Raw genomic sequence first — 19860 nt, forward strand, 5'->3', positions numbered from 1 at the left:
TCATCATGACAACAACAAAAATTAAAGAGATAGGGAACAAGAATCAAATCCGATGTTTTTCTGTGGCTTGACTAGGTTGCTCCGTCTTCATTCTTTGTTGCCCTTGTCCATCAAGGCTTCTATGAACACTTCAATGTTGCTCCAAAATGGCTGAAGAATAACCCTTTTCCTAAGGGGAGAAATCGGCACAAGAGCAAGGGACTTGAAATGGAAAAATGAGAGGAGAAAGTGAGAGAGGATAGAAGAGATGTGAATGGATTGAGGTGTGTTTCAAATGACCAGCTTAAGGGGGTTTTTATAGCTGAAGAGGGCTGCTAAAAATAGCTAAAATTAGCATCCAAAGAACCCTCCCTTGGCCGACCACACATGTGGCAAGTTTGACGATTTCAAACTTGCTAAATTAAGCTTGAGGCAAATCCAGAAAGCCACCATTTGTGGAGGGATTTGAATGCTATTTGAACAAGTCTTCAAGGGCCTCTTTGCAAGCTAAATAATCAGCCAATAAGCTGATTTGGGTGAGCACAAGGGGTGGTTTTGGGCTGTCCATTACTTGGTCTGTTCGGTTCACTCGGTTCAGCTCAACTGGACCTCTTTTCATAATGTATTAATAATAATTTAATTGGATATAAATTAAAATTAATTATATTATGAATTAATACACATAATTTTGGACCATCTTAGGCTGAAAATTAATCCGCCTTGATTGTTCAAACTGCTTCTCTATTTTGTGCTTCTAGCAGTGTCTGCCGATCCATTTTTAGCTCTTTGCGCAAATCTGTCAAAAATAACCAAAATTCATCAAAATTAATTATAAAATTAATTAAAATTAAATATTTTAATATTTTAATTATTTTATAAAAATTAATTATTTTCCGACAGGAATTTTATTGAAACTTCATGAATTTAAGTTAAAAAGGGCATGAAAAAGTGTGTAAATTTTCATGTTTCCATACACTATTAATTTTAACTTCCATTTTTTTTCTTGAAATTAGGGTGTTGATTATTTTGAAGTAAATGATGAAAACTATTTTGGGACAAACTATATTCAACACAAGCTGGATTCAACCAAGTATAGCAAAACCTATTACTCATGCGAATCACTTTGCGATTAACCCTACATTGCTAACTTGGGTGTCAATGAACCTTCAATACAATGATGAGGTGGATTTGGATCCAGTGGTGTTCTTGAGGAGATTTAAATAAATTTGCAGTACCGTGGGATATTTTAATCCCTTTTGCACTTGGAGGTCAAGTTAGGAAATGGTTGAAGGCATTACCACATGGCACTATTGTAACACCCCTAACCCATCTTCGTAGCCAAATTAGGGTTACGGAGTATTACCATACAATCAAAAACATTTTAACAATTAAACATTCAATAATTTAAATCATATCATAAATCATTCATACGCATGTATATTGTCCCTAAATTGAGCCATTGAGGCCTTAAAAATAGCTTAGAAGCAAATCGAGGCTAATTTGAAATAATTTGGAAAGCTTAGGAAAAGTTACAAAATTTGTGAAACAGCTGTCACACAGCCATGTACCTCACATGGCTGAGACACACGCCCTTGTCTCAAGCCTTGTAGCCTTCAAACTAGGGACACATAGCCGTGTCCCAACCTATGTCTACCCATGTGTAACTCTTTGAGTAGGGTCACGTGGCCGTGTCATATGCCCGTGTGTCAGGCCATGTAACACACTGACCTGCATCCTAAAAAAATCATCAAATAACATAGGGTCGTGTTGCTAAGCCATGTGTCTTACATGGCTGAGTCACACACCCATGTCTCAGGCCATGTGGACCCAAATCTACCTAAAATCAAACCATTTCTAGTCCATATCATACATGGCCTTTCAACCTATTTAAGCATAGTTCAAGAAAACCTAAAAATTACCAACACATACACCAAAATGTCATTTCAAAGTCCTAAGTTAACTAACCAATTTGTCATTCAAAGACACCACATATGCATCCAAACATCATCTATCTAACATGTCAATATTTCTTTATTTCAAGCATGAATACCTAACTTCATTATGTAACTAGATCACATCACAAAAGACCATTTCCAAACCATCATTATCATATCATATGACCATGTACATCAATTACCTAACATATTCATAAGCTACATTTCATACTTATCAACTTAGCACATATATGTACTAAATCATACCACATTTAACCATTATCAAATGTTCAAAACATACTATAAGATCTTGATTTTCATCACTATAAGTGGTCAAGATGACCTTATTTATCAAGCCATACAAGTCCATCATATAAACATAACTTCAAGACATAAGCATAATAAATCAACCATTTAGTATACCCATGAGCCATCAATACAAAAGGCCTATACATGATAATATTGCAATTTTTCATACATACTAACCTAACTCAAAATGAACTAAAACATGTCACAAGTATCCATTTTCAAACCATCATCAACATGCCAAGGTATCCATATCAACAAGTACTTTAAAGAAACCAAAATCACATTTCCTTTGAACACTTACCCTTTCATTTCCTTTTGAACACTTACCATTTTGTTTCCTTTTTATAACCGTTTAACCATCTAAAATATCATCGGATACTTGGGAAATCTCACACTAACTGTGAAATGGGCTTGCTCACACTAACTGTGGGTTGGAATGTAAGCTACATGATGTTGCTCACACGAGCTATGGAGTATCCGCAACAAATGCAAGACCTCAGCCATCAGTAGGACATTCAACGCCAACACCCGAAATATGAAATCCCTAATGACATTCCATTTGTATCGTATGAATTCCTAAGGTTCGACCGAGACTCAACATCTATCAATTCATCATAGCTTTGGTATGATTATACATCGATCTATTTCCATTAAGATAACATAATAAACATTCAAATTAACAACATTAATTCAATAACTGTTCATATGAACTTACCTGACTATATCGTAGCAATGATCTAAAATAATAATTCTATTCAATTCACTATTTTTAAAATAATAATCTCTTTTTTATTTTCCACTCGTTCTTGATCTAAAATAATAATTATATTCAATTCACTATTTCTAACAGAAACATCAACTCATTTTATGCAGTTAAGTCCTTTTGACATTTTTACAAAATTACCCCCAAACTTTACCCTTTTTACAATTTAGTCCCTAAAACTTGCAATTTAATCATTTCTAAATAAAATTCATGCAAACCAAAACTTGCAATGTCGTGACACAGCCAGAAGATGTTGTGACACCAAAGGCAGTCTTGCTATTTTGGTATTTTGCTCACTATGTTGCAATGTCGAACCTCTATGTTGCAACATGGTGACCAGTCTTGTGTTCTTATGCCTCCAAATGGTGTCATGCATACTCATCAAACATGTTAGCCTTCCCTTAGGCCTACTTTGGCCTTAAGGTCATATTAATGGCTCAAATTACACTTTTTATTATTTGAGGCTAAAAGTGAAAAACTAAATAAAACATAATATAGTTGCTTATGTTCAAGCTCCTTAAGTATGAAAACTAGTTTAATCTACTACAAGGATTTGCTATAGATCAAACTACCCCACATTTAATTCATTGCTTGCCCTCGAGCAAGAAAACAGGAAAACTAAAATTAAATACAACTCTTGAGCAAATATGATACAAGGAAAAATTTTGGAACACATAATTAGGACTAACCATACGCACATGTAATTTTGGTACGATATATAAATGACTTACCGTTCTCAGTTTCAAACACTTATATTCAGTATATTACAAAGTATATAAATAATAAAGTTCTCAAATATATTGATCCGTCGATAAATCATATAGGTAATTTGATTATCCTAGCAAAATACAAACAATCATAACTACAGTTACTCGATGTAATGTCCATTCATGAATAGATTTACAAAGGTCACATAGGACTTTTTGACTTGTAACATTCTAAGGCTTAAGGTTGGTATAGAATTGAAGAAAATGAGCATCCAAATAGTTTCAAGCACGAAATTAGTTTGGCACTTCGTATTGTCCCCTATTCTCCACCTTTATAACCTTTGCCCATTCACCACCCTATTTCTCCTTCTCTCACCTTTTTTATTTCTCCATGTAGGAATCATAACATAATAAAGTAACTACAGTTAGCTCACAAGTTTTTGCGCATAGATGACTGAGGTTGCTAATTTTGTGACACTATTTTTTAGTCACTTTTGATTCTCTTTTCAACATTTCTCACTCACAGTGCTTTTGCTTTTCATTGTTCAAGTACTTTTTCTACTTGTTTTGACTTTTTTTATATTTTTGTTTCGCTCTTTTTTACTAGACCTATAAGTACTCTACCACACTACTTCTCCTATTTCACTCTCATTTTAACAAAACCGCCATGATATATCTACCTATTCCTCAATACTATGGCCAGACGTCTAAATTTGTTCATTTTAAGCACCAAAGAAAAAGGGTAAGTACAAATTTGCATTTTGGTTTAAGTTTTGCATAAAGGTTCATCAAGGAGCATTTTCTGGTTCAAAATTAAGTACTAAGGATTAATGAATAAGGTTAGAATTTTGGCTTTAGGTTATACTAAACAATGCTTTAATTCATCTGTAAGTATCTCAGTATTCACAAATTTTTTAATCAATCAAGCAATCACAATTTTAACCATTTATCATACATATTAGAATGCTTGTTTCCTATATTCTTTATTTAATTTGGTATATTCAATTACTTAATGTCTATTTCTTGTGAAATATATAGAACTTATTAGTCTAATAACTGAAAATTAAAAATTATTCACTATCATGCCAAATTTATAGTAAATACAATCAACCTAAATATATGCTCCTAACCAATCAGTTGTATTTCTATAAGCTGAAGCACACATTTCACCAGAAAAATAAAACAAAAGACATAAAATAAAACACTTCCTATGTTACCCCTACACTTTAGACAACACATTGCCCTTAATGTGCAAGCCTTAAGTAAATAAAGAAAGAGGTTACTCAATTGATCGTGATGTTAACATAAACTTACGGTGAGTTTTCATTCCTTGTTAATTGAAAGCTTGTAAATGTAGCACTTCCTTAATGTAAGGTTCCTACATAGAAAATTCAAAAACAAAAATAGCAAATATGTATAAAGTTACTATTCCTCGTACTCCTAAATCAATGAAATAAAAACCCTCATAATTCATTATTTTACCAATCTTTAAAATTAAAAAGTTTGTTAATCATCAAAATTATCCTCTTGAGAATCTTGTTTCATCTCGTCATCCTTCTCTGTAGCTTCCTCATTATCATTTCCTTCCTTTCTTCTTTTTCTTGCTCCTCGAAACTCTGATGGGAAGTCATTGGGCATATTTGTTTTGTGGTAAATTCAGTATTCTCATACCATTTTGTCATGCAAACTCTGGAAACATCGGGCTCGTTTCCAGCATCCATCTGATCATCTAGTTGTTATCTAAGATTTCACTTCCTTTCTGAGCTTTTGATACCTCTTTTCTTTTTAGAGATGCTGGGACATCCATCTTTTGCTTTCTTCACTGGTTCCAATCCTTATTTGTTTCCAATTGAGCTTGACGTATTGTGCATACATGGAATCACCTAATAAAATTTTCGTCAACTTGATGAACTATTTATTTGGTTCCATTGGAACTCCACCCTATTTGGATAATGTCATCACTAGGGGAGAGAAGAAAAACCTGACCTTCTGCAGTTGATACAGCGTTACATGCTGTGATAGATCCATTCCCCGATCCATATCTGCTATTTCTATAAGATACCATATAAAAAAATAGCTCAACAATTATTGACATTAGATACATTCATAGACGTGTAAGTCTAGTACAAAAAATTCTCATCCACATTTTAGCTACCAAAAACATAATTCCTTGATTAAAATTTGTTAGAACGGTCGGTGGTTCCACTCACCCCTATCCTCGGTCAGGCACTTTACAATGTTATCCATATCTATGTCATTAAAGTTTGTTAAATGAATGCTTTCTAAAAAATCAGTTCCATAGTATGGAGCATTCACAAATTTCACGAGGGGTGACATGGACTTTCTTGCCCCTAACTGTTATGTTTTCCCAAATTTCATCATCTAATGGTCATCTAGATTATTATTCCCTAAAAGATTCATAAAATTCTTATACGACAGAGATAACAGCTTTTTCTTTGGGAGTTATGCAAAATCTCTCCCATCTATGATACCGAACTAACACCTAAATTTCTTTACAAAGAATCATTGATGGTTCAAAACCCCATTTTTGAATGAATGTCTTTACTAGTTGTTTTAAAATGTATTTTTTAACATTTTTATTTGGAAATTTCAAGGGATTCATAGCCACCGGTGGTTCTTGTTCACTAGTTCTTCTAGATTTTCTAGGAGGCATTTTCAATAGTCTTTTAACTAGAAGACTAATCAAAATCAAACAATATATTCAATTTAAGGAAAGAATAATACAATGGAATAGTAAAGTTAGGAACCCTAAACCTTGGCTTAAAAGTTTGTGATTCCTTGCGAAAGCTTGATGCAAATTCCTTGTTAATGTGGTGTGTTGGACCTACACTAAATAAGAACACAAAAAAGAAGAAGATTTGCAGCAAAATAGGGGAAAATAAAGAAAATAAGGTTTTGGGATTTAATATCTTGAGAGGTTTTAGAGAGAGTTTAAGTTTAGGGAGGATTTAAAAAAAGGTTAAAAGTGTTTTAAGTTTAAAAATTTTGGTGTGTTTAGGTTAAAAATCAGGTTAAACAAGTGTTAATATCGATAGGTTGCATGGCGGGTCAGGCTAGCCTTATAGAAAATTGCAGCGATGTCATGACAAAGGGGTTCGATGTTGTGACACCCTTGATAGGATGGCAATTTTATGACATAGATATCATGGATGAACTTTCTAACTTGCGAGTTTGATGGTGCTTGTATAGGCTTTTACTAAACTTGCGGTCTTTCTAATGACATTGTGCATATTTTATCATTTGTGTTAAGGAAATGGTAAGTTATGTTTTAGTTTATACGAGCTTACTAAGTACTCGTTGCTTACATGGTTATTTTCCTTTTTTTTATAGACTGTCGGAAGGCTGACAAATTGGAAGCTTGTCCGAGATCAATCACACTATCCAACAACCATTTTGGTAATTTTTGTATATTTTGGTCAAGGTTATAAAGGGCATGTGTGACAGCCCTAAATTGACCCTAGTCGGGAAGTGGTTTCGGGACCGCTAAACTGAGTCACCGAAGTATTTGAATGTGATATTTATTGTCTAGAATATGTGAATATGAATGTGTGAAAGTTTTAAGCTTCGATTTAGTCGATTGCATGTGAATTTAGTTAATAGGACTTATGTGAGAAAATTTAGAAATGTGCTAGGCAAATGTAAGTGGCCTATTAATGCATGTTATAAACATGATGGGTTTGCATGTCAAATTACCCAAAATTTGAACTAGTGGGCGGCCATGCTATGGGTTAAAACCTATTATAAACATGTTGTGTTAATGCTTTATGTTAGAAATAATAAAATAAAAAGGGTTAGTAATAAAATAATGGAAATTGGGGGGGGGGATGATGAAAAAAAAAAAGAAAAAAAGTTCTCATTTTGTTCTTCATGACCGAAAAATCAAAGGAAAGAAATGAAGAAAGGTTGAAGAGGTTCGGCCATGCTTGTAACTAGGCTAAGGTATGTTTGATGTTGTTCCATGAGATTTATGCATATTTTTAGTTGTTAGCTTGAGTTCTACCTAGCCCATGGTTTAAATCTTTGCTATGTGATGGAGATGATACTCGGCCATGGGTGTTGTCTTCTTGGTTGGTGTTTGATGTTATGGTGATGAGGCATGAAGATGATTGAATTTGAGTGCTTAATAAAAGGATTGAATGTGAGTGTGTGTGAGAATTTGAAAAGGATGGGTCTTAACAACTTCATGAAGTATTCGCCATGGTGCTAAAATGTTGTATTGTGTTTAAACTTAGAATTTTTAGTCATATGGATGTGTCTTGTTGTATGAGTGCTTGAACAAACTATGATTAAATGGATGTATAGATTCAAAGTGGGAAGAATTGGCTATTATGCTTGATACTAATGCCGAATATGAGAATGTTGTACTTGAAAAAAAAGAAAATGTAGGTGAACATGACAAGTGTATTCGGCTTAGGGCATAAGGATATGAAAATTTTGGGTATTTATTTTTGATTGTGTGTGCATGACTATGGATAGTTGTCGCAAAAATATTATAAATACATGGTGTATGTTAAATTTTTAAGCTACAAAACATTATACATTTTCTACCAAAGTAAATTATTTGAGTAAAGTATATCTTGATGGTACATTTCGGCTAGTATAAAATGTATATGGATGTCGTATGAATATGTTTGATTTGGGAAGTAAATTGTTTGATTTAGCTCAAGAGCCTAGAGGATCAAAGTTGGATAAGGGGAAGGAAAAAGTGATCGAATAGCCGTCGAAATCATTCGACAACATCCGAGGTAAGTCTTTGAGTAATGGAACTTAGTTTATGATTTGATTAAGTTATGACGTATAAGCATAACAAATAAACAATGATATAATGATTTTACTTGAATTATATGTCGAGATAATTAGTTATACCTATGACGGGTAGTCGAATGCGCATAGAGATCATGTCATAAAGCAAATCAATTTATGCTCTTTGTATGTGGCTATTGAGCCGAAAATGGGAATGATTGATAAGTGTCTTGTGTTTGAGTTCTAATGATGAAAATGAAATATAGATGTGATATGATTTATTGATATACGTGCATGAATATTCGGATGATAACCGGGCTAAGTCCCGAAGGCATTTGTACGAGTTACTATATCCGGGCTAAGTCCTGAAGGCATTTGTGCGAGTTACTATATCCGGGCTAAGTCCCGAAGGCAGTTGAGCGAGTAGCTATATCGGGCTAAATCCCGAAGGTACTTGGTTTGGGAATGAGCGATCTTGCTGTAATAATTTCAATTAATACACTCGTAAAATCCCAACGATGAGGTATGTTTCGTATATGCATTGGAATAGTTGATTCCTTTTAAATAGTATTCGCTCGATCGATTAATAAGCTTAGGCCTTTGGTTAAGTTGATCCCTTATGTATGAATATAAGGGTTGGAAATGTGAAGTAGGTATGATTTTGAGAATATGTGTATATGAAATTATCCGTTTAGTCATATGAATGCTATACTTCAGTTGTGCCTAATTTCATTGCTCAAAACTTACTAAGCATTAAATGCTTATTCCGTTTCTTTGATTCTCTGTTTTATAGATTTTGGTTCGTCAACTATCGGACTCGGGAGTGTCAAAGTCAAAGTCGCCCACACTATCAAAGCCCTTTTGGTATTTTTTTAGTTGAACTCTGATAATGGCATGTATAGGGCTGCCCTTTTGTTGTTAGTCAAGTACTTTGATATTGTATATATTTGGATAGCCATGCGAAAATGGCTTAAATATTTTGAGCATAGCATTATAATCATTTTGTATATATATGGTTATTGAGAGGTGTGGAAATGCTTGGCAATGATTAGCCATTGGAATGGTTAATCACGATCATATTTACGTGCTATGTATGTTAAAGGGCTAGTTGAATCATGGAAATTATGAAATAGGTAAAGTCTACCTTAAAAACAGATGCCGACAGCAGCAGTGATGTGAATTTGAAAAATCACTAAAAATAGTAGGAATGAAATTAAATATTGAATAAATTATGTAATCGAACCTTGATGAGATCATATGAAAGTGACGAAACGATAATATGAGCCGTATTTTAGGAGATGTTTAAGTTTTCATGAAACAGGGCCAGAGCTATTTCTGGATCCCTTGTTCCGACTTTGTAAATTCATTATAAATTAACCAGAGATAATTAGAAGTCATGCCATATATTTATAGATTCCTTTTCGAGTCTACTTTCTTTAGAAACAAACGGCATAAGTATTGAAGCCCTGTACAGGGAGATATCGAAGTCGTAATGCGCAAAGGTCAGAGTGGTCGAACCCTGTAACAGGGGAGAATTTAACTAATAAACTGTACTAATTGGCCAGACCAAAAATTCTAGAAAAAAAATTTGTAGATGGATATATGAGTCTAGTTTCAGGGAAAATTTACGGAATCAGTTTTCAAGTTTTGGAACTCAAGATATGATTTTTAAAGTGACTGTGATGCAGTTAACCAGCTTGTCTAGAATTTTAAAATGAACTGTGTTAATAAATGAAATAAGTCTGTTAACACCTCGTGTTCGACTCTGGCAACGGTCTTGGGTACGGGGTGTTACAATTTTATTGGTATCAGAGCTACGGTTTAGTCGATTCTAGGACTACCGTAATACATTTGGGTCTAGCTATACATGCCATTATGTGATTATTTGATAGTGTGGTGATTTCTGACAATTGAAAATGTGTTTATTTATAGTAATGGATCCCGATCCCAACCGAAGCGGTAGTGATGATCTTGAGTGTAGAGCTCGCTCCGCGACAAGGGACAGCACGGCGGACTCTCAACCTATTGCTAGTAATCCGAATGATGAAGCTAGACAAGCTTTTTATAGCGTGATGAATGATTGGTTCAACCAATACATTCGAACTAATACGGCTGTTCCACAATCCCCATTCCCGACTAATACAACCCCCGCACCTGCAATACCTCTGGTAACTAACCAAATAAGGTCAAATAAGCCCCCGGTTGACAGAATTTGAAAACACGGGGCTACTGAATTTAAAGCTACGGACAGCGACGATGCCGAGCAAGCTGAATTTTGGTTGGACAACACTATTCGGGTACTTGATGAACTATCTTGTACAACCGATGAATGCCTAAAGTGTACTATCTCCTTGCTACGTGATTCTACCTACTATTGGTGGAATACGTTGATTTCTGTTGTGCCCAGAGAGCAAGTAACTTGGGAGTTTTTCCAAACCGAGTTTCAGAAAAAGTATATCAATCAAAGATTCATTGATCAAAAATGGAAGGAATTTCTTGAACTTAAACAAGATTCCATGTCGGTTACTGATTATGAACGAAAGTTTGTAAGGCTTAGCCGGTACGCTCGAGAATGCATTTCTTCAGAAGTTGTGATGTGTAAACGTTTCGAGGATGGACTGAACGATGATATAAAGCTGTATGTTGGCATTTTAGAAATCTGAGAATTTGTGGTACTTGTCGAACGAGCTTGCAAAGCCGAAGAGCTCAGTAAGGAGAAAAGAAAAGTTGATATGGGAGCAAATGAGTTTCGTAAGAGATCTTCGGGAAAGCCCTTTCAACAGTCATCGAAGAAATTTAGAGATAACTTAGGCCGGTCTAGAGACACTTCGGGTTTTTCTAGACGAGATCGTGATCGACCCCCTGTGAGTACACGAGTCACTTGATCGCCGATGTTGGAAATGATCGTCGAGACGAACAGAGTGCGATTGTAGTAAATGGCATTCGGGAGTTGTAGATTCCATGACCGCTCTGTTATAAGTGCGGATCGATTGACCACTATTAAAGATTGCCCGAGATTGTTTGAGCAGAATGTAAATCGAGTGGGAAACCGGTGCTACCACCGCTCGGGGTAGACCATCTCGAATACGGCAATGCTAGTGGCGGTCGAGAGGATCTAGAGATGCTACAACCATATCTCGAGGCTCGTGCTCTGTTAGAGCTTATGCTATACGCAGACGCTGAGGATGCTTCCTCGCCGGATGTTATTACCGTACTTTTACTCTCTTTGATACTAATGTGATTGCTTTGATTGACCTTGGTTCTACTCATTCTTATATATGTGAAACCTTAGCATCCAAAGAAGACTTTACTGTTGAGTCATCGAGTTTGTAATTCGGTGTCAAATCCCTTGGGTCGTTACGTGCTTGTCGACAAAGTGTGTAAGAAATGTCCCTAGTGTCTGAGGTTCATGTTTTTACCGATTTGATGCTTTTCTTGTTTGATGAATTTGATGTTATCCTCGGTATGGATTGGTTGACCGTACATGATGCAATTGTAAATTGCAAAAGAAAAACCATCGATTTGAGGTGTGTAAATAGCGAGATAATCCGAGTTGAGTCTACTGACTTGAATAGGTTGCCAGCTGTAATATCATCGATGTTGGCTCAGAAATATGTAAGAAAGGGGTGTGAAGCATACCTTTCGTATGTACTTGATGACAAAGAGTTAGAAAAGAAGCCTGAATCTGTGCCGGTGGTTTGTGAATATCTGGATGTTTTTCCCGAAGAATTACCGGGTTTACCACCTGTTCGGGAGGTAGAGTTTGGCATCGAGCTTGTTCTTGGGACTACACCGATTTCGATAGCTCCGTATCGTATGGCACCAACGGAATTAAAGGAATTGAAAGCTCAGTTGCAAGAGTTGATGGATAGAGGTTTTGCTCGACCAAGTTTCTCACCTTGGGGTGCACCAGTATTGTTTGTGAAAAAGAAGGATGGAACCATGAGGTTGTGCATCGACTATCGTCAGCTGAATAAGGTGACAATAAAGAATAAATATCTGATACCGCGCATTGACGATTTCTTTGATCAACTAAAGGGAGCCTCGGTGTTTTCAAAGATAGATTTGAGATCGGGTTATTATCGATTCATAATTCGAGATTCGGATATACTCAAAAGCGCTTCGAGCGAGATACGGTCACTACGAATTCTTAGTGATGCCGTTTGGGCTTACTAATGCCCCCGCGGTATTTATGGATCTGATGAATCGGATCTTCAGACCATATTTAGATCGGTTTGTAGTTGTGTTTATCGATGATATTTTGGTCTATTCGAGAAATGAAACCGATCATGCTGAACACCTGGGATTAGTGTTGCAAATTTTACGAGATAAGCAGTTGTATCTAAGTTCAATAAGTGTGAGTTCTGGTTAAGAGAGGTTAGCTTCTTGGGACATGTGGTATCTGCATCGGGTATTCCAGTTGATCCGAGCAAAATTTCAGCCATACTTAACTGGAAGCCTCCGAGAAATATTACTAAAGTTCGGAGCTTTTTGGGACTTGCCGGTTACTACAGACGGTTTGTAAAAGGTTTTTCGATGATAGCCACACCAATGACGAAACTACTTCAGAAAGATGTTAAGTTTGAATGGACAGAAAAGTGTCAGAAAAGTTTCGATCAATTGAAAACTCATTTGACGGAAGCTCCAGTACTAGTGCAGCCCGAATCAGGCAAGGAGTTCGTCATTTACAGTGATGCATCCTTACATGGGTTGGGTTGTGTATTGATGCAAGAAGGTCGAGTTGTAGCCTATGCATCGAGACAATTGAAGCCACATGAGAAAAATTATCCAACCCATGATCTCGAATTAGCTGCCATCGTATTCGCTTTGAAAATATGGCGACATTACTTATTTGGTGAGAAGTGCCATGTATTTTCGGATCACAAAAGTCTCAAATATTTGATGACTCAAAGAGACTTGAATCTACGACAAAGACGTTGGCTCGAGTTGTTAAAAGATTATGAGCTTGTCATTGACTATCACCCAGGAAAGGCTAATGTGGTTGCGGATGCTTTGAGTCGTAAATCACTGTTTGCTTTACGAGTGATGAATGTACACTTGTCTGTTCTATCCGACAATGTGTTAGTAGCGGAATTAAAGGCTAGACCATTGTTGATTCATCAAATTCGTAAAGCTCAGAAAGTCGATGATGAATTAGTTGCAAAACAAGCTGAATGTGTTTCGAATATGGAATCAGAGTTTCAAATTGATGATGACGATTGTTTGAGGTTCAGAAGTCGTTTGTGTGTTCCAAGAAATTCAGAACTTATTTCGATGATTCTAAACGAAGCTCATTGTAGCCGAATGTCAATTCACCCGGGGAGTATGAAAATGTACAACGATCTGAGACGTCAGTTTTGGTGGCAGGGTATGAAACGAGACATTTCTGATTTTGTTTCGAAGTGTTTAATATGCCAACAAGTGAAAGCAGAACATCAAGTGCCTACAGGTTTACTTCAGGTGATCATGATACCTGAATGGAAATGGGAACGAATCACGATGGATTTTGTATCTGGGTTACCATTGCCGGCGAGTAAGAAAGATGCGATTTGGGTTGTTGTTGATAGACTGACTAAGTCGGCTCATTTTATTCCCGTACGTACGGATTATTCATTGGATAAACTAGCTGAATTGTATGTTTCTCAGATTGTGAGATTACACGGGGTACCCATTTCTATTGTGTCGGATAGAGATCCGAGATTCACCTCGCGATTTTGGAAGAAATTGCAAGAAGCTTTGGGTACCAAGTTGCATTTTAGCACCGCTTTTCATCCCCAAGCCGATGGTCAATCCGAGCGGATAATTCAGATACTCAAGGATATGTTGAGATGTTGCATCCTTGAGTTTAGTGGTTCATGGGAACGATATCTATCTTTGATTGAATTCGCTTACAACAATAGTTTTCAATCAAGTATTAAGATGGCACCTTACGAGGCTTTGTACGGTCGTAAATGCCGTACACCATTGTTTTGGACCGAGCTTGGTGAAAGTAAAATTTTCGGAGTTGATTTGATTAAAGATGCTGAGCGGAAAGTAAAAATAATTCGTGAAAGTTTGAAGGCAGCATCGGATCGTCAGAAGTCGTACGCGGATTTGAAACGAAAAGACATTGAGTATCAGGTGGGAGATAAAGTGTTTCTTAAAGTTTCACCTTGGAAAAAGATACTCAGATTTGGGCGTAAGGGCAAATTGAGTCCGAGGTTCATCGGGCCATATGAAATATCCGAACGAGTCGGTCCAGTTGCGTATAGATTGATTTTACCCCCTGAACTTGAAAAGATTCACGACGTCTTTCATGTTTCGATGCTTCGATGTTATAGATCTGATCCATCGCACATAATTAATCCATCAGAGGTTGAAATTCAATCCGATATTAGTTATGAAGAAGAACCGATTCGTATCCTAGCTCGTGAAGTGAAAGAGTTACGAAACAAAAAAAGGTTCCTTTAGTAAAAGTGTTATGGCTCAAACACGGGATGGAAGAAGCTACTTGGGAACCTGAGAACTCTATGAAAGAACGATACCCAAACCTATTTACTGGTAAGATTTTTGGGGACGAAAATTTCTTAAAGTGGGGGAGAGTTGTGACAGCCCTAAATTGACCCTAGTCGGAAAGTGGTTTCGGGACCGCTAAACCGAGTCACCGAAGTATTTGAATGTGATATTTATTGTCTAGAATATGTGAATATGAATGTGTGAAAGTTTTAAGCTTCGATTTAGTCGATTGCATGTGAATTTAGTTAATAGGACTTATGTGAGAAAATTTAGAAATGTGCTAGGCAAATGTAAGAGGCCTATTAATACATGTTATAAAGATGATGGGTTTGCATGTCAAATTACCCAAAATTTGAACTAGTGGCCGGCCATGCTATGGGTTAAAACCTATTATAAACATGTTGTGTTAATGCTTTATGTTAGAAATAATAAAATAAAAGGGTTAGTAATAAAATAATGGAAATTGGGGGTGATGAAAAAAAAAGTTCTCATTTTGTTCTTCTTGACCAAAAAATCAAAGGAAAGGAAGGAAGAAAGGTTGAAGAGGTTCGGCCATGCTTGTAACTAGGCTAAGGTATGTTTGATGTTGTTCCATGAGATTCATGCATATTTTTAGTTGTTAGCTTGAGTTCTACCTAGCCCATGGTTTAAATCTTTGCTATGTGATGGAGATGATACTCGGCCATGGGTGTTGTCTTCTTGGTTGGTGTTTGATGTTATGGTGATGAGGCATGAAGATGATTGAATTTGAGTGCTTAATAAAAAGGATTGAATGTGAGTGTGTGTGAGAATTTGAAGAGGATGGGTCTTAACAACTTCATGAAGTATTCGGCCATGGTGCTAAAATGTTGTATTGTGTTTAAACTTAGAATTTTTAGTCATATGGATGTGTCTTGTTGTATGAGTGCTTGAACAAACTATGATTAAATGGATGCATAGATTCAAAGTGGGAAGAATTGTCTATTATGCTTGATACTAATGCCGAATATGAGAATGTTGTACTTGAAAAAAAAAGAAAATGTAGGTGAACATGACAAGTGTATTCGGCTTAGGGCATAAGGATATGAAAATTTTGGGTATTTATTTTTGATTGTGTGTGCATGACTATGGATAGTTGTCTGCCAAAAATATTATAAATACATGGTGTATGTTAAATTTATTAAGCTACAAAACATTATACATGTTCGGCCAAAGTAAATTATTTGAGTAAAGTATATCTTGATGGTACATTTCGCTAGTATAAAATGTATATGGATGTCGATGACTATGTTTGATTTGGGAAGTAAATTGTTTGATTTAGCTCAAGAGCCTAGAGGATCAAAGTTGGATAAGGGGAAGGAAAAAGTGATCGAATAGCCGTTGAAATCGTTCGATAACATCCGAGGTAAGTCTTTGAGTAATGGAACTTAGTTTATGATTTGATTAAGTTATGACGTATAAGCATAACAAATAAATAGTGATATAATGATTTTACTTGAATTATATGTCAAGATAATTAGTTATACCTATGACGAGTAGTCGAATGTGCATAGAGATCATGTCATAAAGCAAATCAATTTATGCTCTTTGTATGTGGCTATTGAGCCGAAAATGGGAATGATTGATAAGTGTCTTGTGTTTGAGTTCTAATGATGAAAATGAAATATAGATGTGATATGATTTATTGATATATGTGCATGAATATTCGGATGATAACCGGCTAAGTCCGAAGGCATTTGTGCGAGTTACTATATCGGGCTAAGTCCCGAAGGCATTTGTGCGAAGTTACTATATCCGGGCTAAGTGTCAAGGCGCTTGAGCGAGTAGCTATATCCGGCTAAATCTCGAAGGTACTTGGTTTGGGAATGAGCGATCTTGCTGTAATAATTTCAATTAATACGCTCGTAAAATCCCAACGATGAGGTATGTTTCGTATATGCATTGGAATAGTTGATTCCTTTTAAATAGTATTCGTCATCGATTAATAAGCTTAGGCCTTTGGTTAAGTTGATCCCTTATGTATGAATATAAGGGTTGGAAATGTGAAGTAGGTATGATTTTGAGAATATGTGTATATGAAATTATCCGTTTAGTCATATGAATGCTATATTTCAGTTGTGTCTAATTTCATTGCTCAAAACTTACTAAGCATTAAATGCTTATTCCGTTTCTTTGATTCTCTGTTTTATAGATTTTGGTTCGTCAGCTATCGGACTCAGGAGTGTCAAAGTCGAAGTCGCCCACACTATCAAAGCCCTTTTGGTACTCTTTTAGTTGAACTCTGATAATGGCATGTATAGGGCTGCCCTTTTGTTGTTAGTCAAGTACTTTGATATTGTATATATTTGGATAGCCATGCGAAAATGGCTTAAATATTTTGAGCATAGCATTATAATCATTTTGTATATATATGGTTATTGAGAGGTGTGGAAATGCTTGGCAATGATTAGCCATTGGAATGGTTAATCACGATCATATTTACGTGCTATGTATGTTAAAGGGCTAGTTGAATCATAGAAATTATGAAATAGGTAAAGTCTACCTTAAAAACAGATGGTGACAGCAGCAGTGATGTAAATTTGAAAAATCACTAAAAATAGTAGGAATGGAATTAAATATTGAATAAATTATGTAATCGAACCTTGATGAGTTTATTTTCATATGAATGTAACGAAACGATCATATGAGCTGTATTTTATGAGATGTTTAAGTTTTCGTGAAATAGGGCCAGAGCAATTTCTGGATCCCCTGTTCCGACTTTGGAAATTCATTATAAATTAACCAAAGATAATTAGAAGTCATGCCATATATGTATAGATTCCTTTTCGATTCTAGTTTCTTTAAAAACAAACGGCATAAGTATTGAAGCCCTGTACAGGGAGATATCTAAGTCGTAATGCGCAAAGGTCAGAATGGTCGAACCCTGTAACAGGGGAGAATTTAACTAATAAACTGTACTAATTGGCCAGACTAAAAATTCTAGAAAAAAAATTTGTGGATGAATATATGAGTCTAGTTTCAGGGAAAATTTACGGAATCAGTTTTCGAGTTTTGGAACTCGAGATATGATTTTTAAAGTGACTGTGATGTAGTTAACCAGCTTGTCTGGAATTTTAAAATGAACTGTGTTAATAAATAAAATAAGTCTGTTAACACCTCGTGTTCGACTCCGGCAACGGTCTTGAGTACGGGGTGTTACAGCATGTCTAGGACCCTTTTATTATGGTGGTTCTTGAATTTGTATTGGTTGATTTGTATGTATATGCTTTTGAAGTTTATGTTTTGTTTGATGAGCTTTGGAACCTTGACAAGCTTGATCATTTTGGTCATTCTTAAGTGCTTGTTTATAAGACTCTTTTTGGTATGTTGTGATGGCATGTAAATGGTCATTGATGATACCATTTGGTAGATAAATGAACTAGGTTTTGTGCTTGAAGTTGGTCATATTGATTTGTTTATTAATGATGTTTTGGTTTATATATATGGTGCCTTTCAGTGGCATATTGGTTAGATGAAATAGGATAATTATGAGTGTTTGAATGATGTTTAGGTCAATTGAATGTGTGCACAAATGGGATGGATAGTTAGGTGTGTTTTTACCTTGAGATGGCATGTTTTTACAGTCAAAATATGGATCACACGACCGTGTGTCATTTGCAGATTCTTAATGTATTAAGTCAATAAGTTACACGACCTGCGACATGGCCGTGTTTTTCAAGTCAGAGAGTTACACGGTCTGGTACACGGCCTGCGACACTGCTGTGTGACCCAACTCAATGAGTTACACAGCTAGAGATACGAGCTAGACACAGCCATGTGTCCCTTTGTTCAATTGTTACACGGCCTGAGGTGTGTCACACAGCTGTGTGACCCCTATTTTCAAAATTTGCAACTTTTCCCAACAAATTAGTCTCGAATTGCTTCAATCTATTTTTATGGCCTCAAAGGCTTGATTTAGTGACCAATTATATATCTTTGATAGTTTTTTTAACAAGATTAATTTATTTAATGTTATAATGTTAAATGTTATTCCAAATGTTCAGTAATGCTCCGTAACCATAATCCGACGACGGAGACAGGTTAGAGGTGTTACACATACAGTACAACCATTTATGTTGGCCCTTTTAGAGGTTGGTAAGTAGCATTTTGTTTAACATGGTTAGAATTATTACCTTCTCTCTGATTTCCACAGTATCTCAAATTAGAGTGATCTCTCCAGCCAACATTTGAAGTATTTGAATAAGTATTTCTTACCTTATTCCCTATGCAATTCATGTTCTCAACTGGGTTATCAAAATATTGGCTAAGAGGTTTATCTCCACAAAATATTTTGGATCCCCTAGATGTTAACTCTATCCAGTTCAGTCTGTCCAAAATCTATTGATATCTATCATCCTCCTGAATAACTTTCACCGTAGATGGTCTTCGATAATAAGTGAATCTTTAGTTTGGCCACTGGTAGGAATTCATCGCCATGTTTGCTATAAGATCATATGCATCCTCGTATGTTTAGTTCATCAAGGTTCCTCTTGTGGCTCCATCTAATACTGATCGCATGTGTGCATCCAACCCATTATAGAACATCTGCAACCTCAACCATTCGAGTAAACCATAATGCAGACATCTTTGGATCAACATCTTAAATCGCTCCCAAGCTTAGTGAAAGCTATCTCCTTCTAGTTGCTTAAAGCTGACAATCTCTCTCCTGAGTTGGATCGTCTTGCTAATAGGAAAACATTTGTGTAGAAACTTCTCAGCAAGTTCATTCCATATAATGATAAATCTTGGTGCCTATGAATCTAACCAATAAAAAACATTATCAATTGAGGAGAAGGGCAACAACCGAGAATAAATAGCATCATCAGTGACCTTGTTAAATTTAAACATGTCACAAAGTTGGAAAAACCATTTAAAGTGTTGATTTGATCTT

General features: G+C 35.8%; 1 non-coding gene across 1 annotated transcript; it reads left to right on the forward strand.

Annotated features, from left to right (window-relative positions):
* The first annotated feature begins 19536 nt into the window (after window positions 1-19536).
* LOC128286165 (small nucleolar RNA R71) lies at window positions 19537-19643 on the forward strand. The gene has a single exon (XR_008276710.1). It is a non-coding gene; the product is annotated as a small nucleolar RNA R71 (small nucleolar RNA).
* The last annotated feature ends 217 nt before the right edge of the window (window positions 19644-19860 follow it).

This window comes from Gossypium arboreum, chromosome 12, assembly GCF_025698485.1.
Source record: "Gossypium arboreum isolate Shixiya-1 chromosome 12, ASM2569848v2, whole genome shotgun sequence".
Taxonomy (NCBI): domain Eukaryota; kingdom Viridiplantae; phylum Streptophyta; class Magnoliopsida; order Malvales; family Malvaceae; genus Gossypium; species Gossypium arboreum.